The sequence below is a fragment of the Pseudorca crassidens genome, unplaced genomic scaffold, assembly GCF_039906515.1.
Source record: "Pseudorca crassidens isolate mPseCra1 unplaced genomic scaffold, mPseCra1.hap1 Scaffold_1068, whole genome shotgun sequence".
Lineage (NCBI taxonomy): Eukaryota > Metazoa > Chordata > Mammalia > Artiodactyla > Delphinidae > Pseudorca > Pseudorca crassidens.
The window spans coordinates 13352-35172 of NW_027135972.1; the positions used below are offsets into that span (position 1 = coordinate 13352).

At 62.5% G+C, this 21821-nt stretch overlaps 15 non-coding genes across 15 annotated transcripts; 9 read left to right on the forward strand and 6 right to left on the reverse strand.

The window, feature by feature from the left end:
- Positions 1–447: 447 nt before the first annotated feature.
- TRNAL-CAG (transfer RNA leucine (anticodon CAG)) lies at positions 448–530 on the reverse strand. The gene has a single exon. It is a non-coding gene; the product is annotated as a tRNA-Leu (tRNA).
- Positions 531–1102: 572 nt separating this feature from the next.
- Positions 1103–1174, forward strand: TRNAD-GUC (transfer RNA aspartic acid (anticodon GUC)). The gene has a single exon. It is a non-coding gene; the product is annotated as a tRNA-Asp (tRNA).
- An 833-nt stretch (positions 1175–2007) lies between these two features.
- On the forward strand, positions 2008–2079 carry TRNAG-UCC (transfer RNA glycine (anticodon UCC)). The gene has a single exon. It is a non-coding gene; the product is annotated as a tRNA-Gly (tRNA).
- Positions 2080–2365: 286 nt separating this feature from the next.
- TRNAE-CUC (transfer RNA glutamic acid (anticodon CUC)) lies at positions 2366–2437 on the forward strand. The gene has a single exon. It is a non-coding gene; the product is annotated as a tRNA-Glu (tRNA).
- A 4043-nt stretch (positions 2438–6480) lies between these two features.
- On the reverse strand, positions 6481–6551 carry TRNAG-GCC (transfer RNA glycine (anticodon GCC)). The gene has a single exon. It is a non-coding gene; the product is annotated as a tRNA-Gly (tRNA).
- A 1137-nt stretch (positions 6552–7688) lies between these two features.
- On the reverse strand, positions 7689–7771 carry TRNAL-CAG (transfer RNA leucine (anticodon CAG)). Its single transcript has one exon. It is a non-coding gene; the product is annotated as a tRNA-Leu (tRNA).
- A 572-nt stretch (positions 7772–8343) lies between these two features.
- On the forward strand, positions 8344–8415 carry TRNAD-GUC (transfer RNA aspartic acid (anticodon GUC)). Its single transcript has one exon. It is a non-coding gene; the product is annotated as a tRNA-Asp (tRNA).
- Positions 8416–9239: 824 nt separating this feature from the next.
- On the forward strand, positions 9240–9311 carry TRNAG-UCC (transfer RNA glycine (anticodon UCC)). Its single transcript has one exon. It is a non-coding gene; the product is annotated as a tRNA-Gly (tRNA).
- A 286-nt stretch (positions 9312–9597) lies between these two features.
- TRNAE-CUC (transfer RNA glutamic acid (anticodon CUC)) lies at positions 9598–9669 on the forward strand. Its single transcript has one exon. It is a non-coding gene; the product is annotated as a tRNA-Glu (tRNA).
- A 4048-nt stretch (positions 9670–13717) lies between these two features.
- On the reverse strand, positions 13718–13788 carry TRNAG-GCC (transfer RNA glycine (anticodon GCC)). Its single transcript has one exon. It is a non-coding gene; the product is annotated as a tRNA-Gly (tRNA).
- Positions 13789–14925: 1137 nt separating this feature from the next.
- Positions 14926–15008, reverse strand: TRNAL-CAG (transfer RNA leucine (anticodon CAG)). Its single transcript has one exon. It is a non-coding gene; the product is annotated as a tRNA-Leu (tRNA).
- A 572-nt stretch (positions 15009–15580) lies between these two features.
- Positions 15581–15652, forward strand: TRNAD-GUC (transfer RNA aspartic acid (anticodon GUC)). Its single transcript has one exon. It is a non-coding gene; the product is annotated as a tRNA-Asp (tRNA).
- Positions 15653–16482: 830 nt separating this feature from the next.
- Positions 16483–16554, forward strand: TRNAG-UCC (transfer RNA glycine (anticodon UCC)). Its single transcript has one exon. It is a non-coding gene; the product is annotated as a tRNA-Gly (tRNA).
- A 286-nt stretch (positions 16555–16840) lies between these two features.
- On the forward strand, positions 16841–16912 carry TRNAE-CUC (transfer RNA glutamic acid (anticodon CUC)). The gene has a single exon. It is a non-coding gene; the product is annotated as a tRNA-Glu (tRNA).
- A 4048-nt stretch (positions 16913–20960) lies between these two features.
- TRNAG-GCC (transfer RNA glycine (anticodon GCC)) lies at positions 20961–21031 on the reverse strand. Its single transcript has one exon. It is a non-coding gene; the product is annotated as a tRNA-Gly (tRNA).
- Positions 21032–21821: the final 790 nt, after the last annotated feature.

The following is a 21821-nucleotide window of genomic DNA, read 5'->3' on the forward strand; positions in this document are numbered from 1 at the left end:
GGGCGAGGCGTGGAGGGCTTTCCACACGCGGCCGTTCTGCGTGTGGCGGTGGGGGCGGGGTGGGGCGGGGGAGAGGCCGTGGGTGGGAGGGGCGAAGGCAGGCAGGCAGGCAGGCAGGCAGGAAGACCAGCAGCAGCAGCCGCCAGCAGGTGAGGAAAGATGTGCTGCGAAGGACTGAAGGGCTTCCTGGTGTGGGTGCAGGTAGGAGGGGGCGTAGGAGCTGGCGGGGAGGGCGTTTTTCCGGAAAGCCCGTGGCCGGAGGGTTCGTAGCGGGCCGTTTCTGCCAGGCCCGCGGCCGTGGCTGAGAAGGTCCCGCGTCTGAGAGGCGTGGATGTCCGGGCCGCAGTTTGGAGAGGCGGCAAGAGTGCAAGGCGCGAACGGACTGGAAGGCAGTAAAGCGCTGCCATAGGGCCGGGTGCGTTTGTCGGGCGGGCCAAAAGGCTGGCTTGTCAGGAGTGGGATTCGAACCCACGCCTCCAGGGGAGACTGCGACCTGAACGCAGCGCCTTAGACCGCTCGGCCATCCTGACGGCGGGCCTGGGCGTGCGCGTGGCCGCTCGGCTGGCTGGGACCCGACGCGACGCGCAGCCCGGTGCCCTTGGCGGGACGCGGTGCTCCGCGCCAGGCGCGCGGCCGTGTGGGGGAGCGACGGAGCGGGCGCGCGGCGGCCGACGGGGAGCAAGGCCAGACGACGCGCCTGGCTCCGCCGCGGTGGCGTCCTCGCCCAGCCCTGGCCCCGGACGGAGCCGGGCCGCGTCTTGCCAGCCCCTGCCACCGGCCCCCACCCGCGCCTCCCCTCGCCGGCCATGGCCAGGCGCGCGCCCACCCCCTCCTCGCAGCCTTGCTTTCGGTCTCGGGCCCCCTCCTCCCGGCGCGATCCCCTCGTCGGAGGCAATAGGCAGCGCGCACTCGGAGCTTTCAGCGCCACTCGGGTCCGGGTCCCTGTCGGGTCGGGGGCTGCTGCTTTGGAGGACGCGGTTGGTGTGGCGTTGGGTCGGCTCGGGCACGTGCCGGGCGCCCGTGGTGGGCAGGGGGCCGGAGGGCAGGGGGAGGCGTCGGCAGTCAGCCCGAGAGCGTCCGGGCGCGGGGGCGGTGGCCGCCGTCCTCGTTAGTATAGTGGTGAGTATCCCCGCCTGTCACGCGGGAGACCGGGGTTCGATTCCCCGACGGGGAGGCAACACGCCCCCTTTTGGTGGCTGGCGCCGCTCTCTGTCCCGCCGCCTATCTCCCAAGGACCCTGCTTGTCCGCCCTGTGCCCTCCGTCCTCCAGCGAGGCGCAGGGCCCCAGCGCGTGCCCAGCCTGCCCACCCTCGACCCCCTCCAGCCCTTCCTCGTCGCCGGGCACTCAGTCGCCACGGCCGAGCGACGGCCTCCTCTGGACACCACAAGCTCTCGATGACGTTGCGGCCCGCCCAAAGTGGCTGTCTCCGTGGGCTCCTTGCGTCGCGACGCAAGGCTGCGCAGCTATGCACAGCTGCATAGGTGCCCAGCTGCCGGGACGGGTGGGAGGCGGATGAGTGCCGTCCCCTGTCGGTGCGGGAAGTGGCCTGGCCAGGCGCCGGGTGGAGAAGGGCTTTGGCGAGCCGGGGTGCTGGAAGATGCGTGCGCCGGGGGCGGGGGCGGGCCGCGGCGTGGAGCCGAGGGACCTGGAGCAGCAAGGCAGCGAGAGCGCCACCCTGAGGCGATCGGGCGGGTGGTCTAGGGCAGCTTCGTGGGGCTGGCGCGGGTGGGGCGCCGGGGGGCCTTGGTGGCGTCTGTGACGTCACAGAGCTGCCGGCCGGCGTGGCGTCGGGGCAGGGCTGCTCCAGGCGGCGGCGGCGGCGGCGGCTAAGGAGGAGGAGGACGACGAGGAAGAGAAAGGGGAGCAGGAGGAGGAAGAGAAGGAGGAGGAGTCGGAAGAGAAGGAGTCGGAGGAGGAGGAGGAGGAGGAGGGGGAGGAGGAAGCGGCGGCGAGAGTGCGCTCGGGCGAGCCCGGTGCCGGCGTCTCGGGGCGGCCCGGGCTGTGCAGCGTTGGTGGTATAGTGGTGAGCATAGCTGCCTTCCAAGCAGTTGACCCGGGTTCGATTCCCGGCCAACGCAGCGGGCTGACCTTTTGCCGCGCTCCGCGGGCGGCCGGCCGGCCGGCCGGCCGGGGGCCTGTGAGGGAGAGCTGGGAGCAGGGAGCTCGGCGGCCCTAGCGGCTCTTCTTGTGTGTGCGAGAAGCAGGCGCGCAGTGTTCTGAGGGTGCTGCAAGCAGGAAGGACGGGAGGACACGTGGATTGCCAGGGGCGGCGCGTGGCTGGACTTGGAAAGGCCGGATCTTGGCGCCAAGGTGGCGCCGAGCGGCTGCTATGGGTCGAGCAGGAGGCGTGTTAGAGCCCGACGCTCCCTGGTGGTCTAGTGGTTAGGATTCGGCGCTCTCACCGCCGCGGCCCGGGTTCGATTCCCGGTCAGGGAAGCCTTTCTTCTTCCTCTCTACCTCACACCGTCCACATCCCGCTTTTAGGCCACGCTTGCTCCGCGGCCTCGGCGTCGCGCCCTGCCCGACAACAGCCGCCCGGTGCCCTGCACCTGCAGCCCAAGCCCTGCCAGGCAACGTCCACCCTCCCTGCCCGGCCACACCTTTTGGCCGCACTGGCGCGCGCCCACTCGAGGCCTTCGACGTCCCGTGTCTTCGTTTTCACACGCTTGCCTCAGCCCCAAACACGAATGGCCGGGGCGGCGCCTCTCCCCGCCGAGGCTGTGTCCACGAGCAAACGCCCCCGCCTGTGTTTGGACTCTCCAGCAGCACTGCTTCTCCCCCACGGCGACAGCGGCGGCGGCACCGACGGCGCTGTCACACGCGGTGCCTTCTGACAGCGCCGGATCCCCTGTGGAAAGGAGCACCGGTGCGCAGACGGGTGCTTCGCAACACCGCAGCAGGTTTCCTGAACGCCCTTGCCGGTGCCTTGGGGGTGGCTGACAGTGTGGGATGAAGGTGTTTGTGGCCGTGGTCGGTGGCCACCCCACGCGGGCTAGGGAACGGAGCAGAACGAGCCCATGGAGAGAGGGCGGCGGTGGGCCGCGTGCTGGGAGGTGCGAGGAAGGACCTGGGGTGTCTGGCTGGAGCGCGGGCAGGAGCGGGAGGTGTTGGGCTGGCGGGGACCTGGCCCGGGAGAGCGGCTGGCCGCTCAGGCAGGGGCTCAGCAGAAGCTTGGTGCGGTGGTGGTACCCGGCCGGGCACGTGTTTGCGGGTGGGTCAGATCAGGGGGCGGAGTGGGCCTGGAGTAGGGTGAGTCTGAGGAGCGCTGGCAGAAGTGAGACTTCCGGGCAGGACATGTGACAGGCGGGCCTGGGATACAAGGGGCAGGTGGCGGGGAGAGGGGTCAGGGCCTGCAGGCTGGGGGGAAGGGCGGGGTGTGTGAACGGGCTGTGGGGCGTGGAAGATGGTGGGAGAGGACCCCTTCGCGGTGGGGTGGCGGGTGAGCGCCCCAGACTGGTGTGCTGTGCGGCAAGGTGGTCAGGCCAAGCAATGGGTTGTTACTGGGGGCGGTGGGTAGGAGGCGGGCAAGAGAACAACAGAAACGGAGTGCACCACAGGGGCTAGGTGGGGGTCCGAATCGGGTGGGGGCATTCTACTGCCCCAGAGACACACATCACCTCTCATCGGGAGAAACCATCCAGCCTCAGGTGTGTGTGGCGGCGGGGGTGGGGGGAGGAGGGGTTGAGGTTGAAAGAGGCCAAGGGAGAAGTCCCGTCTGATCCAGCAATCCCACTCCTGGGTACGTACCCGGAAATGGCGAAACAAGAGTTCAGAAAGGCCCAGGCACCTCCACGTTCACAGCGGCACTATTTGCACTAGCCAAGACACGGAAAAAAACCCAAGTGCCCGTCAACGGGTGGCCAGTACAAGAAGAGGTCGTATCTATGTAGTACGAGCTATCACTCAGCCATCAATAAAAAAGAATGAACTATTGCCATTTGCTGCCACAAGACTGCTCCCCGAGAATATTACGCTTCGTGAAGTATGTCCGACAGAGAAACACAAAGATACGTGGAATCTCAAAAGTACTACCACTGAATCTATGTGCGAAACAGAAACAGGCTCACAGACCTGGAAAACACAGTGATGGTTACCCGAGGGAAAAAGGAGGGGTGGAGGGATAAATTAGGAGCTCGATGAACCGATACACAGTACTTCATATAAAGGAGATAAGCAACAAGGATTTACAGAATAACACAGGGAATGATATTCAATATCCTGCAATAACCTATACTGGAAATCAATCTGAAACAATATTAGACATGGAAAACAGTATCCCCTTTGCTGTACACCTGAAACTAACTCCATGTGGTTACTCAACTCTTCTTCCTAAACCACAAGTACTAGTCCTTAAAAGTAAGTAAGTAAATAAATAAATATATAAATAAATAAATAGGAGAAACTGAGCCATCAGATGATCCAGCAATCGCCGTCGTGGGTACACAGCCGCCAAAGAGAAAAACTGTTGTTTGGAGAGATCCACGCACCCCCGTGTTTGTAGCTGCGCTACGTGCCACAGCCAAGACACAGAAAAAGCCCATGTGCCCATCAGCAGTCGGCTGACAGAAAAGGATGTGGTATATATGTACTGGGGAGTATTAGCCATTTCAGAAAATGAAATATTGCCATTTGCCACACTAAGGATGGTCCTAGAGATTATTACACTTGGTGAAGTAAGTCTGACAGAGAAGCACAAAGATACGTGGAATCTAAAACGTAATAGAAAAGAATGTATGTGCAAAAGAGAAACAGACTCCCAGACAGAGAAAACACACTGATGGTTACCCGAGGAGAAAGGCAGGGGTGGAGACATAAATTAGGAGCTGCGATGAACAGATACACCGTACTTCATATAAAAGACATAAGCAGGGGGCTTCCCTGGTGGCGCAGTGGTTGAGAGTCTGCCTGCCGATGCAGGGGACACGGGTTCGTGCCCCGGTCCGGGAAGATCCCACATGCCGCGGAGCGGCTGGGCCCGTGAGCCATGGCCGCTGAGCCTGCGCGTCCGGAGCCTGTGCTCCGCAACGGGAGAGGCCACAGCAGTGAGAGGCCCGCGTACTGCAAAAAAAAAAAAAAAAAAAAGACATAAGCAACAAGGATTTCCAGTATAACACAGGGAATGATATTCAATATCGTGTAGTAAGCTATCATGGAAAGCAATCTGAAACGTTATTAGACATGGGAAACAGTATCTGCTTTGCTGTGCAATATTACTTTGCTGTGGAATATTACTCAGCCATACAAAAGAGTGAGATACTGCCATTTGCACCAAGAAGGAGGGACCTAGAGTATATTACACTCAGCGACGTAAGTCAGGCAGAGAAGCACAAAGATACGGGGACTCTAAAGCGTACTACAAACGAACGTATGTGCCAAAGAGAGACAGACACACAGACATAGAAAACACACTGTTCGTTACCCAAGGGGAAAGTGTAGGGCAGGGGAAATTCCGGAGCTGTGATTAACAGAGAGGAAGTACTATACATAAAGCACACAAGCAACAAGGATTTACCGTACAGCACAGGGAACTGTATTCATGTGTCGTGATAACGTATAACGGAAAATAACCTGGAAAAGGACATATAACTGAATCACTTTGCTGTACACCAGAAAGTAACACAATGTTTAAACCAACCATACTGCTACGAAAAGGAGAAGACGACGAAGGGGGAAACAAGAGGGCAACGGGACAGAGGCAAGGGCAGGATCCTTGACAACGTAGGATTTGGAAAGGATCGGGGGGGAAAAGTGGCGAGATAGGAGGGGGGAGGGGGGTGTTTGTGGGAATAGGCAGGAGGCTGAGGTGGTGGTGCTGGGGGTGCTGTCCCGAGGGCTGATGCTGTTGGTGGGAGCAGAGGTTCAGGGGAGGGGGTGGTGTTTGTCGTGCTGATGGCGCTGGTGGCAGTAGCGGTGGAGGAGCGGGCCGGTGTTGGAAACGTGTTTCTGTTGAGGGTCAAAACGTGAATCTAGAGTGTAGTCTGCGATGATAGTGTGGACTTCTTTGGAACTCCTCGTGCAAGTGAGCGCTTTTGGGACTCTCTAGGAAACTGGGATGTATCGCTCCCAGAGGTGGCGACTTGCTTGCTGCTGGTTGTGCAAAGATAGTATAATTTTCGGAGTGGGGGCAGAGTGAGGCAGAGAGCTTGGACACGTGGCGAAAGGTGAAGAGGTTGGGCTGTGCGGGTGCCAGCGTGGGGTGTTCCTTACGGTGACAAGCGGGACACAAGCGGGGTCGGGGTCAGGAAGAGAACAAGGACAAGGAAGGGGTCTGGGCGAAAGAGTGGCTGAGCCCGCGAGGTGTCAGGTCCTGGAGGCCTGGCTCCCGGGTGTGTGTGGGGTGGGGGCGTCTGCGTGGGAAGGACAGGGGCCGGGAAGGTACGGTGGTGAGCGAGCTGTTGCAGGACCGGTGCCTTGAGTGTGGCAGCTGGGAAACCCAGCTCCGCTTTGGGGCTGCGGGCACCAAAAGGGGACGCTGCGTCTGCATGGGCCGGGAATCGAACCCGGGCCTCCCGCGTGGCAGGCGAGAATTCTACCACTGAACCACCCATGCACCGATGGCCGCCGGCGCCCGCCGCTGCCCCAGCGGCGCCCAACGCTGCCCCAGCGGCGCTCGCCGCCAACCGCCGGACCCTGGTCACTGCTCGCCGCGTGGGCATGGGCTCCATTTGAGCGGGAGGCCGACGGGCCACCTGAATGAGAGGCTCCGGGCACTCTGGCGACCCCAGGGCGCGAGGCGGTCGGAAGCACCGAAGGATGGAGGGACGCAGGCGGGCTCGGCCCGTCCTGCGCTTTCTCTGCCGTCCACGGGCTCGGCCCGTCCTGCGCTTTCTCTGCCGTCCACGGAGCCGATTGACTGTCGGTGTCGCCAGGCGAAGCCAGGAGGCGAACCGGCCTGGCCCGCGCCCGAATCCCGGTCAGGGCAGGCGAGGCGTGGCCGGTGCGGCTGAGCACCGACGTTCCTCTCAGCCGCCGCCCGGCTCCGACGCAGGCAGGCAGGCAGGCAGGTGTGGTCCGGCCAGGGTCCCAAGGCGAAAAAGCACCGAGGGCACGCACCACAAGGCAGTCAGGACGCTGTCGGCGGCCACCTCGCTGTGGCTGTGGAGGGAATGGAATGGGCAGGCAGGCCGTTGGGTCTGGCGGGAAGGACAGGATGTTGGAAAGAGGGAGAGCTGCTGCTGGCGGAAGTGGAAGAAAGGCTGTGAGAACGAGTCCGCTGTTCACCAGGCAGAAGTCGGAGGGCGGGCGAGGCGTGGAGGGCTTTCCACACGCGGCCGTTCTGCGTGTGGCGGTGGGGGCGGGGTGGGGCGGGGGAGAGGCCGTGGGTGGGAGGGGCGAAGGCAGGCAGGCAGGCAGGCAGGCAGGAAGACCAGCAGCAGCAGCCGCCAGCAGGTGAGGAAAGATGTGCTGCGAAGGACTGAAGGGCTTCCTGGTGTGGGTGCAGGTAGGAGGGGGCGTAGGAGCTGGCGGGGAGGGCGTTTTTCCGGAAAGCCCGTGGCCGGAGGGTTCGTAGCGGGCCGTTTCTGCCAGGCCCGCGGCCGTGGCTGAGAAGGTCCCGCGTCTGAGAGGCGTGGATGTCCGGGCCGCAGTTTGGAGAGGCGGCAAGAGTGCAAGGCGCGAACGGACTGGAAGGCAGTAAAGCGCTGCCATAGGGCCGGGTGCGTTTGTCGGGCGGGCCAAAAGGCTGGCTTGTCAGGAGTGGGATTCGAACCCACGCCTCCAGGGGAGACTGCGACCTGAACGCAGCGCCTTAGACCGCTCGGCCATCCTGACGGCGGGCCTGGGCGTGCGCGTGGCCGCTCGGCTGGCTGGGACCCGACGCGACGCGCAGCCCGGTGCCCTTGGCGGGACGCGGTGCTCCGCGCCAGGCGCGCGGCCGTGTGGGGGAGCGACGGAGCGGGCGCGCGGCGGCCGACGGGGAGCAAGGCCAGACGACGCGCCTGGCTCCGCCGCGGTGGCGTCCTCGCCCAGCCCTGGCCCCGGACGGAGCCGGGCCGCGTCTTGCCAGCCCCTGCCACCGGCCCCCACCCGCGCCTCCCCTCGCCGGCCATGGCCAGGCGCGCGCCCACCCCCTCCTCGCAGCCTTGCTTTCGGTCTCGGGCCCCCTCCTCCCGGCGCGATCCCCTCGTCGGAGGCAATAGGCAGCGCGCACTCGGAGCTTTCAGCGCCACTCGGGTCCGGGTCCCTGTCGGGTCGGGGGCTGCTGCTTTGGAGGACGCGGTTGGTGTGGCGTTGGGTCGGCTCGGGCACGTGCCGGGCGCCCGTGGTGGGCAGGGGGCCGGAGGGCAGGGGGAGGCGTCGGCAGTCAGCCCGAGAGCGTCCGGGCGCGGGGGCGGTGGCCGCCGTCCTCGTTAGTATAGTGGTGAGTATCCCCGCCTGTCACGCGGGAGACCGGGGTTCGATTCCCCGACGGGGAGGCAACACGCCCCCTTTTGGTGGCTGGCGCCGCTCTCTGTCCCGCCGCCTATCTCCCAAGGACCCTGCTTGTCCGCCCTGTGCCCTCCGTCCTCCAGCGAGGCGCAGGGCCCCAGCGCGTGCCCAGCCTGCCCACCCTCGACCCCCTCCAGCCCTTCCTCGTCGCCGGGCACTCAGTCGCCACGGCCGAGCGACGGCCTCCTCTGGACACCACAAGCTCTCGATGACGTTGCGGCCCGCCCAAAGTGGCTGTCTCCGTGGGCTCCTTGCGTCGCGACGCAAGGCTGCGCAGCTATGCACAGCTGCATAGGTGCCCAGCTGCCGGGACGGGTGGGAGGCGGATGAGTGCCGTCCCCTGTCGGTGCGGGAAGTGGCCTGGCCAGGCGCCGGGTGGAGAAGGGCTTTGGCGAGCCGGGGTGCTGGAAGATGCGTGCGCCGGGGGCGGGGGCGGGCCGCGGCGTGGAGCCGAGGGACCTGGAGCAGCAAGGCAGCGAGAGCGCCACCCTGAGGCGATCGGGCGGGTGGTCTAGGGCAGCTTCGTGGGGCTGGCGCGGGTGGGGCGCCGGGGGGCCTTGGTGGCGTCTGTGACGTCACAGAGCTGCCGGCCGGCGTGGCGTCGGGGCAGGGCTGCTCCAAGCGGCGGCGGCGGCGGCTGAGGAGGAGGAGGAGGACGAGGAAGAGAAAGGGGAGCAGAAGGAGGAAGAGAAGGAGGAGGAGTCGGAAGAGAAGGAGTCGGAGGAGGAGGAGGAGGGGGAGGAGGAAGCGGCGACGAGAGTGCGCTCGGGCGAGCCCGGTGCCGGCGTCTCGGGGCGGCCCGGGCTGTGCAGCGTTGGTGGTATAGTGGTGAGCATAGCTGCCTTCCAAGCAGTTGACCCGGGTTCGATTCCCGGCCAACGCAGCGGGCTGACCTTTTGCCGCGCTCCGCGGGCGGCCGGCCGGCCGGCCGGCCGGGGGCCTGTGAGGGAGAGCTGGGAGCAGGGAGCTCGGCGGCCCTAGCGGCTCTTCTTGTGTGTGCGAGAAGCAGGCGCGCAGTGTTCTGAGGGTGCTGCAAGCAGGAAGGACGGGAGGACACGTGGATTGCCAGGGGCGGCGCGTGGCTGGACTTGGAAAGGCCGGATCTTGGCGCCAAGGTGGCGCCGAGCGGCTGCTATGGGTCGAGCAGGAGGCGTGTTAGAGCCCGACGCTCCCTGGTGGTCTAGTGGTTAGGATTCGGCGCTCTCACCGCCGCGGCCCGGGTTCGATTCCCGGTCAGGGAAGCCTTTCTTCTTCCTCTCTACCTCACACCGTCCACATCCCGCTTTTAGGCCACGCTTGCTCCGCGGCCTCGGCGTCGCGCCCTGCCCGACAACAGCCGCCCGGTGCCCTGCACCTGCAGCCCAAGCCCTGCCAGGCAACGTCCACCCTCCCTGCCCGGCCACACCTTTTGGCCGCACTGGCGCGCGCCCACTCGAGGCCTTCGACGTCCCGTGTCTTCGTTTTCACACGCTTGCCTCAGCCCCAAACACGAATGGCCGGGGCGGCGCCTCTCCCCGCCGAGGCTGTGTCCACGAGCAAACGCCCCCGCCTGTGTTTGGACTCTCCAGCAGCACTGCTTCTCCCCCACGGCGACAGCGGCGGCGGCACCGACGGCGCTGTCACACGCGGTGCCTTCTGACAGCGCCGGATCCCCTGTGGAAAGGAGCACCGGTGCGCAGACGGGTGCTTCGCAACACCGCAGCAGGTTTCCTGAACGCCCTTGCCGGTGCCTTGGGGGTGGCTGACAGTGTGGGATGAAGGTGTTTGTGGCCGTGGTCGGTGGCCACCCCACGCGGGCTAGGGAACGGAGCAGAACGAGCCCATGGAGAGAGGGCGGCGGTGGGCCGCGTGCTGGGAGGTGCGAGGAAGGACCTGGGGTGTCTGGCTGGAGCGCGGGCAGGAGCGGGAGGTGTTGGGCTGGCGGGGACCTGGCCCGGGAGAGCGGCTGGCCGCTCAGGCAGGGGCTCAGCAGAAGCTTGGTGTGGTGGTGGTACCCGGCCGGGCACGTGTTTGCGGGTGGGTCAGATCAGGGGGCGGAGTGGGCCTGGAGTAGGGTGAGTCTGAGGAGCGCTGGCAGAAGTGAGACTTCCGGGCAGGACATGTGACAGGCGGGCCTGGGATACAAGGGGCAGGTGGCGGGGAGAGGGGTCAGGGCCTGCAGGCTGGGGGGAAGGGCGGGGTGTGTGAACGGGCTGTGGGGCGTGGAAGATGGTGGGAGAGGACCCCTTCGCGGTGGGGTGGCGGGTGAGCGCCCCAGACTGGTGTGCTGTGCGGCAAGGTGGTCAGGCCAAGCAATGGGTTGTTACTGGGGGCGGTGGGTAGGAGGCGGGCAAGAGAACAACAGAAACGGAGTGCACCACAGGGGCTAGGTGGGGGTCCGAATCGGGTGGGGGCATTCTACTGCCCCAGAGACACACATCACCTCTCATCGGGAGAAACCATCCAGCCTCAGGTGTGTGTGGCGGCGGGGGTGGGGGGAGGAGGGGTTGAGGTTGAAAGAGGCCAAGGGAGAAGTCCCGTCTGATCCAGCAATCCCACTCCTGGGTACGTACCCGGAAATGGCGAAACAAGAGTTCAGAAAGGCCCAGGCACCTCCATGTTCACAGCGGCACTATTTGCACTAGCCAAGACACGGAAAAAAACCCAAGTGCCCGTCAACGGGTGGCCAGTACAAGAAGAGGTCGTATCTATGTAGTACGAGCTATCACTCAGCCATCAATAAAAAAGAATGAACTATTGCCATTTGCTGCCACAAGACTGCTCCCCGAGAATATTACGCTTCGTGAAGTATGTCCGACAGAGAAACACAAAGATACGTGGAATCTCAAAAGTACTACCACTGAATCTATGTGCGAAACAGAAACAGGCTCACAGACCTGGAAAACACAGTGATGGTTACCCGAGGGAAAAAGGAGGGGTGGAGGGATAAATTAGGAGCTCGATGAACCGATACACAGTACTTCATATAAAGGAGATAAGCAACAAGGATTTACAGAATAACACAGGGAATGATATTCAATATCCTGCAATAACCTATACTGGAAATCAATCTGAAACAATATTAGACATGGAAAACAGTATCCCCTTTGCTGTACACCTGAAACTAACTCCATGTGGTTACTCAACTCTTCTTCCTAAACCACAAGTACTAGTCCTTAAAAGTAAGTAAGTAAATAAATAAATATATAAATAAATAAATAGGAGAAACTGAGCCATCAGATGATCCAGCAATCGCCGTCGTGGGTACACAGCCGCCAAAGAGAAAAACTGTTGTTTGGAGAGATCCACGCACCCCCGTGTTTGTAGCTGCGCTACGTGCCACAGCCAAGACACAGAAAAAGCCCATGTGCCCATCAGCAGTCGGCTGACAGAAAAGGATGTGGTATATATGTACTGGGGAGTATTACTCAGCCATTTCAGAAAATGAAATATTGCCATTTGCCACACTAAGGATGGTCCTAGAGATTATTACACTTGGTGAAGTAAGTCTGACAGAGAAGCACAAAGATACGTGGAATCTAAAACGTAATAGAAAAGAATGTATGTGCAAAAGAGAAACAGACTCCCAGACAGAGAAAACACACTGATGGTTACCCGAGGAGAAAGGCAGGGGTGGAGACATAAATTAGGAGCTGCGATGAACAGATACACCGTACTTCATATAAAAGACATAAGCAGGGGGCTTCCCTGGTGGCGCAGTGGTTGAGAGTCTGCCTGCCGATGCAGGGGACACGGGTTCGTGCCCCGGTCCGGGAAGATCCCACATGCCGCGGAGCGGCTGGGCCCGTGAGCCATGGCCGCTGAGCCTGCGCGTCCGGAGCCTGTGCTCCGCAACGGGAGAGGCCACAGCAGTGAGAGGCCCGCGTACTGCAAAAAAAAAAAAAAAAAAAAAGACATAAGCAACAAGGATTTCCAGTATAACACAGGGAATGATATTCAATATCGTGTAGTAAGCTATCATGGAAAGCAATCTGAAACGTTATTAGACATGGGAAACAGTATCTGCTTTGCTGTGCAATATTACTTTGCTGTGGAATATTACTCAGCCATACAAAAGAGTGAGATACTGCCATTTGCACCAAGAAGGAGGGACCTAGAGTATATTACACTCAGCGACGTAAGTCAGGCAGAGAAGCACAAAGATACGGGGACTCTAAAGCGTACTACAAACGAACGTATGTGCCAAAGAGAGACAGACACACAGACATAGAAAACACACTGTTCGTTACCCAAGGGGAAAGTGTAGGGCAGGGGAAATTCCGGAGCTGTGATTAACAGAGAGGAAGTACTATACATAAAGCACACAAGCAACAAGGATTTACCGTACAGCACAGGGAACTGTATTCATGTGTCGTGATAACGTATAACGGAAAATAACCTGGAAAAGGACATATAACTGAATCACTTTGCTGTACACCAGAAAGTAACACAATGTTTAAACCAACCATACTGCTACGAAAAGGAGAAGACGACGAAGGGGGAAACAAGAGGGCAACGGGACAGAGGCAAGGGCAGGATCCTTGACAACGTAGGATTTGGAAAGGATCGGGGGGGAAAAGTGGCGAGATAGGAGGGGGGAGGGGGGTGTTTGTGGGAATAGGCAGGAGGCTGAGGTGGTGGTGCTGGGGGTGCTGTCCCGAGGGCTGATGCTGTTGGTGGGAGCAGAGGTTCAGGGGAGGGGGTGGTGTTTGTCGTGCTGGTGGCGCTGGTGGCAGTAGCGGTGGAGGAGCGGGCCGGTGTTGGAAACGTGTTTCTGTTGAGGGTCAAAACGTGAATCTAGAGTGTAGTCTGCGATGATAGTGTGGACTTCTTTGGAACTCCTCGTGCAAGTGAGCGCTTTTGGGACTCTCTAGGAAACTGGGATGTATCGCTCCCAGAGGTGGCGACTTGCTTGCTGCTGGTTGTGCAAAGATAGTATAATTTTCGGAGTGGGGGCAGAGTGAGGCAGAGAGCTTGGACACGTGGCGAAAGGTGAAGAGGTTGGGCTGTGCGGGTGCCAGCGTGGGGTGTTCCTTACGGTGACAAGCGGGACACAAGCGGGGTCGGGGTCAGGAAGAGAACAAGGACAAGGAAGGGGTCTGGGCGAAAGAGTGGCTGAGCCCGCGAGGTGTCAGGTCCTGGAGGCCTGGCTCCCGGGTGTGTGTGGGGTGGGGGCGTCTGCGTGGGAAGGACAGGGGCCGGGAAGGTACGGTGGTGAGCGAGCTGTTGCAGGACCGGTGCCTTGAGTGTGGCAGCTGGGAAACCCAGCTCCGCTTTGGGGCTGCGGGCACCAAAAGGGGACGCTGCGTCTGCATGGGCCGGGAATCGAACCCAGGCCTCCCGCGTGGCAGGCGAGAATTCTACCACTGAACCACCCATGCACCGATGGCCGCCGGCGCCCGCCGCTGCCCCAGCGGCGCCCAACGCTGCCCCAGCGGCGCTCGCCGCCAACCGCCGGACCCTGGTCACTGCTCGCCGCGTGGGCATGGGCTCCATTTGAGCGGGAGGCCGACGGGCCACCTGAATGAGAGGCTCCGGGCACTCTGGCGACCCCAGGGCGCGAGGCGGTCGGAAGCACCGAAGGATGGAGGGACGCAGGCGGGCTCGGCCCGTCCTGCGCTTTCTCTGCCGTCCACGGGCTCGGCCCGTCCTGCGCTTTCTCTGCCGTCCACGGAGCCGATTGACTGTCGGTGTCGCCAGGCGAAGCCAGGAGGCGAACCGGCCTGGCCCGCGCCCGAATCCCGGTCAGGGCAGGCGAGGCGTGGCCGGTGCGGCTGAGCACCGACGTTCCTCTCAGCCGCCGCCCGGCTCCGACGCAGGCAGGCAGGCAGGCAGGTGTGGTCCGGCCAGGGTCCCAAGGCGAAAAAGCACCGAGGGCACGCACCACAAGGCAGTCAGGACGCTGTCGGCGGCCACCTCGCTGTGGCTGTGGAGGGAATGGAATGGGCAGGCAGGCCGTTGGGTCTGGCGGGAAGGACAGGATGTTGGAAAGAGGGAGAGCTGCTGCTGGCGGAAGTGGAAGAAAGGCTGTGAGAACGAGTCCGCTGTTCACCAGGCAGAAGTCGGAGGGCGGGCGAGGCGTGGAGGGCTTTCCACACGCGGCCGTTCTGCGTGTGGCGGTGGGGGCGGGGTGGGGCGGGGGAGAGGCCGTGGGTGGGAGGGGCGAAGGCAGGCAGGCAGGCAGGCAGGCAGGAAGACCAGCAGCAGCAGCCGCCAGCAGGTGAGGAAAGATGTGCTGCGAAGGACTGAAGGGCTTCCTGGTGTGGGTGCAGGTAGGAGGGGGCGTAGGAGCTGGCGGGGAGGGCGTTTTTCCGGAAAGCCCGTGGCCGGAGGGTTCGTAGCGGGCCGTTTCTGCCAGGCCCGCGGCCGTGGCTGAGAAGGTCCCGCGTCTGAGAGGCGTGGATGTCCGGGCCGCAGTTTGGAGAGGCGGCAAGAGTGCAAGGCGCGAACGGACTGGAAGGCAGTAAAGCGCTGCCATAGGGCCGGGTGCGTTTGTCGGGCGGGCCAAAAGGCTGGCTTGTCAGGAGTGGGATTCGAACCCACGCCTCCAGGGGAGACTGCGACCTGAACGCAGCGCCTTAGACCGCTCGGCCATCCTGACGGCGGGCCTGGGCGTGCGCGTGGCCGCTCGGCTGGCTGGGACCCGACGCGACGCGCAGCCCGGTGCCCTTGGCGGGACGCGGTGCTCCGCGCCAGGCGCGCGGCCGTGTGGGGGAGCGACGGAGCGGGCGCGCGGCGGCCGACGGGGAGCAAGGCCAGACGACGCGCCTGGCTCCGCCGCGGTGGCGTCCTCGCCCAGCCCTGGCCCCGGACGGAGCCGGGCCGCGTCTTGCCAGCCCCTGCCACCGGCCCCCACCCGCGCCTCCCCTCGCCGGCCATGGCCAGGCGCGCGCCCACCCCCTCCTCGCAGCCTTGCTTTCGGTCTCGGGCCCCCTCCTCCCGGCGCGATCCCCTCGTCGGAGGCAATAGGCAGCGCGCACTCGGAGCTTTCAGCGCCACTCGGGTCCGGGTCCCTGTCGGGTCGGGGGCTGCTGCTTTGGAGGACGCGGTTGGTGTGGCGTTGGGTCGGCTCGGGCACGTGCCGGGCGCCCGTGGTGGGCAGGGGGCCGGAGGGCAGGGGGAGGCGTCGGCAGTCAGCCCGAGAGCGTCCGGGCGCGGGGGCGGTGGCCGCCGTCCTCGTTAGTATAGTGGTGAGTATCCCCGCCTGTCACGCGGGAGACCGGGGTTCGATTCCCCGACGGGGAGGCAACACGCCCCCTTTTGGTGGCTGGCGCCGCTCTCTGTCCCGCCGCCTATCTCCCAAGGACCCTGCTTGTCCGCCCTGTGCCCTCCGTCCTCCAGCGAGGCGCAGGGCCCCAGCGCGTGCCCAGCCTGCCCACCCTCGACCCCCTCCAGCCCTTCCTCGTCGCCGGGCACTCAGTCGCCACGGCCGAGCGACGGCCTCCTCTGGACACCACAAGCTCTCGATGACGTTGCGGCCCGCCCAAAGTGGCTGTCTCCGTGGGCTCCTTGCGTCGCGACGCAAGGCTGCGCAGCTATGCACAGCTGCATAGGTGCCCAGCTGCCGGGACGGGTGGGAGGCGGATGAGTGCCGTCCCCTGTCGGTGCGGGAAGTGGCCTGGCCAGGCGCCGGGTGGAGAAGGGCTTTGGCGAGCCGGGGTGCTGGAAGATGCGTGCGCCGGGGGCGGGGGCGGGCCGCGGCGTGGAGCCGAGGGACCTGGAGCAGCAAGGCAGCGAGAGCGCCACCCTGAGGCGATCGGGCGGGTGGTCTAGGGCAGCTTCGTGGGGCTGGCGCGGGTGGGGCGCCGGGGGGCCTTGGTGGCGTCTGTGACGTCACAGAGCTGCCGGCCGGCGTGGCGTCGGGGCAGGGCTGCTCCAAGCGGCGGCGGCGGCGGCTGAGGAGGAGGAGGAGGACGAGGAAGAGAAAGGGGAGCAGAAGGAGGAAGAGAAGGAGGAGGAGTCGGAAGAGAAGGAGTCGGAGGAGGAGGAGGAGGAGGAGGGGGAGGAGGAAGCGGCGACGAGAGTGCGCTCGGGCGAGCCCGGTGCCGGCGTCTCGGGGCGGCCCGGGCTGTGCAGCGTTGGTGGTATAGTGGTGAGCATAGCTGCCTTCCAAGCAGTTGACCCGGGTTCGATTCCCGGCCAACGCAGCGGGCTGACCTTTTGCCGCGCTCCGCGGGCGGCCGGCCGGCCGGCCGGCCGGGGGCCTGTGAGGGAGAGCTGGGAGCAGGGAGCTCGGCGGCCCTAGCGGCTCTTCTTGTGTGTGCGAGAAGCAGGCGCGCAGTGTTCTGAGGGTGCTGCAAGCAGGAAGGACGGGAGGACACGTGGATTGCCAGGGGCGGCGCGTGGCTGGACTTGGAAAGGCCGGATCTTGGCGCCAAGGTGGCGCCGAGCGGCTGCTATGGGTCGAGCAGGAGGCGTGTTAGAGCCCGACGCTCCCTGGTGGTCTAGTGGTTAGGATTCGGCGCTCTCACCGCCGCGGCCCGGGTTCGATTCCCGGTCAGGGAAGCCTTTCTTCTTCCTCTCTACCTCACACCGTCCACATCCCGCTTTTAGGCCACGCTTGCTCCGCGGCCTCGGCGTCGCGCCCTGCCCGACAACAGCCGCCCGGTGCCCTGCACCTGCAGCCCAAGCCCTGCCAGGCAACGTCCACCCTCCCTGCCCGGCCACACCTTTTGGCCGCACTGGCGCGCGCCCACTCGAGGCCTTCGACGTCCCGTGTCTTCGTTTTCACACGCTTGCCTCAGCCCCAAACACGAATGGCCGGGGCGGCGCCTCTCCCCGCCGAGGCTGTGTCCACGAGCAAACGCCCCCGCCTGTGTTTGGACTCTCCAGCAGCACTGCTTCTCCCCCACGGCGACAGCGGCGGCGGCACCGACGGCGCTGTCACACGCGGTGCCTTCTGACAGCGCCGGATCCCCTGTGGAAAGGAGCACCGGTGCGCAGACGGGTGCTTCGCAACACCGCAGCAGGTTTCCTGAACGCCCTTGCCGGTGCCTTGGGGGTGGCTGACAGTGTGGGATGAAGGTGTTTGTGGCCGTGGTCGGTGGCCACCCCACGCGGGCTAGGGAACGGAGCAGAACGAGCCCATGGAGAGAGGGCGGCGGTGGGCCGCGTGCTGGGAGGTGCGAGGAAGGACCTGGGGTGTCTGGCTGGAGCGCGGGCAGGAGCGGGAGGTGTTGGGCTGGCGGGGACCTGGCCCGGGAGAGCGGCTGGCCGCTCAGGCAGGGGCTCAGCAGAAGCTTGGTGTGGTGGTGGTACCCGGCCGGGCACGTGTTTGCGGGTGGGTCAGATCAGGGGGCGGAGTGGGCCTGGAGTAGGGTGAGTCTGAGGAGCGCTGGCAGAAGTGAGACTTCCGGGCAGGACATGTGACAGGCGGGCCTGGGATACAAGGGGCAGGTGGCGGGGAGAGGGGTCAGGGCCTGCAGGCTGGGGGGAAGGGCGGGGTGTGTGAACGGGCTGTGGGGCGTGGAAGATGGTGGGAGAGGACCCCTTCGCGGTGGGGTGGCGGGTGAGCGCCCCAGACTGGTGTGCTGTGCGGCAAGGTGGTCAGGCCAAGCAATGGGTTGTTACTGGGGGCGGTGGGTAGGAGGCGGGCAAGAGAACAACAGAAACGGAGTGCACCACAGGGGCTAGGTGGGGGTCCGAATCGGGTGGGGGCATTCTACTGCCCCAGAGACACACATCACCTCTCATCGGGAGAAACCATCCAGCCTCAGGTGTGTGTGGCGGCGGGGGTGGGGGGAGGAGGGGTTGAGGTTGAAAGAGGCCAAGGGAGAAGTCCCGTCTGATCCAGCAATCCCACTCCTGGGTACGTACCCGGAAATGGCGAAACAAGAGTTCAGAAAGGCCCAGGCACCTCCATGTTCACAGCGGCACTATTTGCACTAGCCAAGACACGGAAAAAAACCCAAGTGCCCGTCAACGGGTGGCCAGTACAAGAAGAGGTCGTATCTATGTAGTACGAGCTATCACTCAGCCATCAATAAAAAAGAATGAACTATTGCCATTTGCTGCCACAAGACTGCTCCCCGAGAATATTACGCTTCGTGAAGTATGTCCGACAGAGAAACACAAAGATACGTGGAATCTCAAAAGTACTACCACTGAATCTATGTGCGAAACAGAAACAGGCTCACAGACCTGGAAAACACAGTGATGGTTACCCGAGGGAAAAAGGAGGGGTGGAGGGATAAATTAGGAGCTCGATGAACCGATACACAGTACTTCATATAAAGGAGATAAGCAACAAGGATTTACAGAATAACACAGGGAATGATATTCAATATCCTGCAATAACCTATACTGGAAATCAATCTGAAACAATATTAGACATGGAAAACAGTATCCCCTTTGCTGTACACCTGAAACTAACTCCATGTGGTTACTCAACTCTTCTTCCTAAACCACAAGTACTAGTCCTTAAAAGTAAGTAAGTAAATAAATAAATATATAAATAAATAAATAGGAGAAACTGAGCCATCAGATGATCCAGCAATCGCCGTCGTGGGTACACAGCCGCCAAAGAGAAAAACTGTTGTTTGGAGAGATCCACGCACCCCCGTGTTTGTAGCTGCGCTACGTGCCACAGCCAAGACACAGAAAAAGCCCATGTGCCCATCAGCAGTCGGCTGACAGAAAAGGATGTGGTATATATGTACTGGGGAGTATTACTCAGCCATTTCAGAAAATGAAATATTGCCATTTGCCACACTAAGGATGGTCCTAGAGATTATTACACTTGGTGAAGTAAGTCTGACAGAGAAGCACAAAGATACGTGGAATCTAAAACGTAATAGAAAAGAATGTATGTGCAAAAGAGAAACAGACTCCCAGACAGAGAAAACACACTGATGGTTACCCGAGGAGAAAGGCAGGGGTGGAGACATAAATTAGGAGCTGCGATGAACAGATACACCGTACTTCATATAAAAGACATAAGCAGGGGGCTTCCCTGGTGGCGCAGTGGTTGAGAGTCTGCCTGCCGATGCAGGGGACACGGGTTCGTGCCCCGGTCCGGGAAGATCCCACATGCCGCGGAGCGGCTGGGCCCGTGAGCCATGGCCGCTGAGCCTGCGCGTCCGGAGCCTGTGCTCCGCAACGGGAGAGGCCACAGCAGTGAGAGGCCCGCGTACTGCAAAAAAAAAAAAAAAAAAAAAGACATAAGCAACAAGGATTTCCAGTATAACACAGGGAATGATATTCAATATCGTGTAGTAAGCTATCATGGAAAGCAATCTGAAACGTTATTAGACATGGGAAACAGTATCTGCTTTGCTGTGCAATATTACTTTGCTGTGGAATATTACTCAGCCATACAAAAGAGTGAGATACTGCCATTTGCACCAAGAAGGAGGGACCTAGAGTATATTACACTCAGCGACGTAAGTCAGGCAGAGAAGCACAAAGATACGGGGACTCTAAAGCGTACTACAAACGAACGTATGTGCCAAAGAGAGACAGACACACAGACATAGAAAACACACTGTTCGTTACCCAAGGGGAAAGTGTAGGGCAGGGGAAATTCCGGAGCTGTGATTAACAGAGAGGAAGTACTATACATAAAGCACACAAGCAACAAGGATTTACCGTACAGCACAGGGAACTGTATTCATGTGTCGTGATAACGTATAACGGAAAATAACCTGGAAAAGGACATATAACTGAATCACTTTGCTGTACACCAGAAAGTAACACAATGTTTAAACCAACCATACTGCTACGAAAAGGAGAAGACGACGAAGGGGGAAACAAGAGGGCAACGGGACAGAGGCAAGGGCAGGATCCTTGACAACGTAGGATTTGGAAAGGATCGGGGGGGAAAAGTGGCGAGATAGGAGGGGGGAGGGGGGTGTTTGTGGGAATAGGCAGGAGGCTGAGGTGGTGGTGCTGGGGGTGCTGTCCCGAGGGCTGATGCTGTTGGTGGGAGCAGAGGTTCAGGGGAGGGGGTGGTGTTTGTCGTGCTGGTGGCGCTGGTGGCAGTAGCGGTGGAGGAGCGGGCCGGTGTTGGAAACGTGTTTCTGTTGAGGGTCAAAACGTGAATCTAGAGTGTAGTCTGCGATGATAGTGTGGACTTCTTTGGAACTCCTCGTGCAAGTGAGCGCTTTTGGGACTCTCTAGGAAACTGGGATGTATCGCTCCCAGAGGTGGCGACTTGCTTGCTGCTGGTTGTGCAAAGATAGTATAATTTTCGGAGTGGGGGCAGAGTGAGGCAGAGAGCTTGGACACGTGGCGAAAGGTGAAGAGGTTGGGCTGTGCGGGTGCCAGCGTGGGGTGTTCCTTACGGTGACAAGCGGGACACAAGCGGGGTCGGGGTCAGGAAGAGAACAAGGACAAGGAAGGGGTCTGGGCGAAAGAGTGGCTGAGCCCGCGAGGTGTCAGGTCCTGGAGGCCTGGCTCCCGGGTGTGTGTGGGGTGGGGGCGTCTGCGTGGGAAGGACAGGGGCCGGGAAGGTACGGTGGTGAGCGAGCTGTTGCAGGACCGGTGCCTTGAGTGTGGCAGCTGGGAAACCCAGCTCCGCTTTGGGGCTGCGGGCACCAAAAGGGGACGCTGCGTCTGCATGGGCCGGGAATCGAACCCAGGCCTCCCGCGTGGCAGGCGAGAATTCTACCACTGAACCACCCATGCACCGATGGCCGCCGGCGCCCGCCGCTGCCCCAGCGGCGCCCAACGCTGCCCCAGCGGCGCTCGCCGCCAACCGCCGGACCCTGGTCACTGCTCGCCGCGTGGGCATGGGCTCCATTTGAGCGGGAGGCCGACGGGCCACCTGAATGAGAGGCTCCGGGCACTCTGGCGACCCCAGGGCGCGAGGCGGTCGGAAGCACCGAAGGATGGAGGGACGCAGGCGGGCTCGGCCCGTCCTGCGCTTTCTCTGCCGTCCACGGGCTCGGCCCGTCCTGCGCTTTCTCTGCCGTCCACGGAGCCGATTGACTGTCGGTGTCGCCAGGCGAAGCCAGGAGGCGAACCGGCCTGGCCCGCGCCCGAATCCCGGTCAGGGCAGGCGAGGCGTGGCCGGTGCGGCTGAGCACCGACGTTCCTCTCAGCCGCCGCCCGGCTCCGACGCAGGCAGGCAGGCAGGCAGGTGTGGTCCGGCCAGGGTCCCAAGGCGAAAAAGCACCGAGGGCACGCACCACAAGGCAGTCAGGACGCTGTCGGCGGCCACCTCGCTGTGGCTGTGGAGGGAATGGAATGGGCAGGCAGGCCGTTGGGTCTGGCGGGAAGGACAGGATGTTGGAAAGAGGGAGAGCTGCTGCTGGCGGAAGTGGAAGAAAGGCTGTGAGAACGAGTCCGCTGTTCACCAGGCAGAAGTCGGAGGGCGGGCGAGGCGTGGAGGGCTTTCCACACGCGGCCGTTCTGCGTGTGGCGGTGGGGGCGGGGTGGGGCGGGGGAGAGGCCGTGGGTGGGAGGGGCGAAGGCA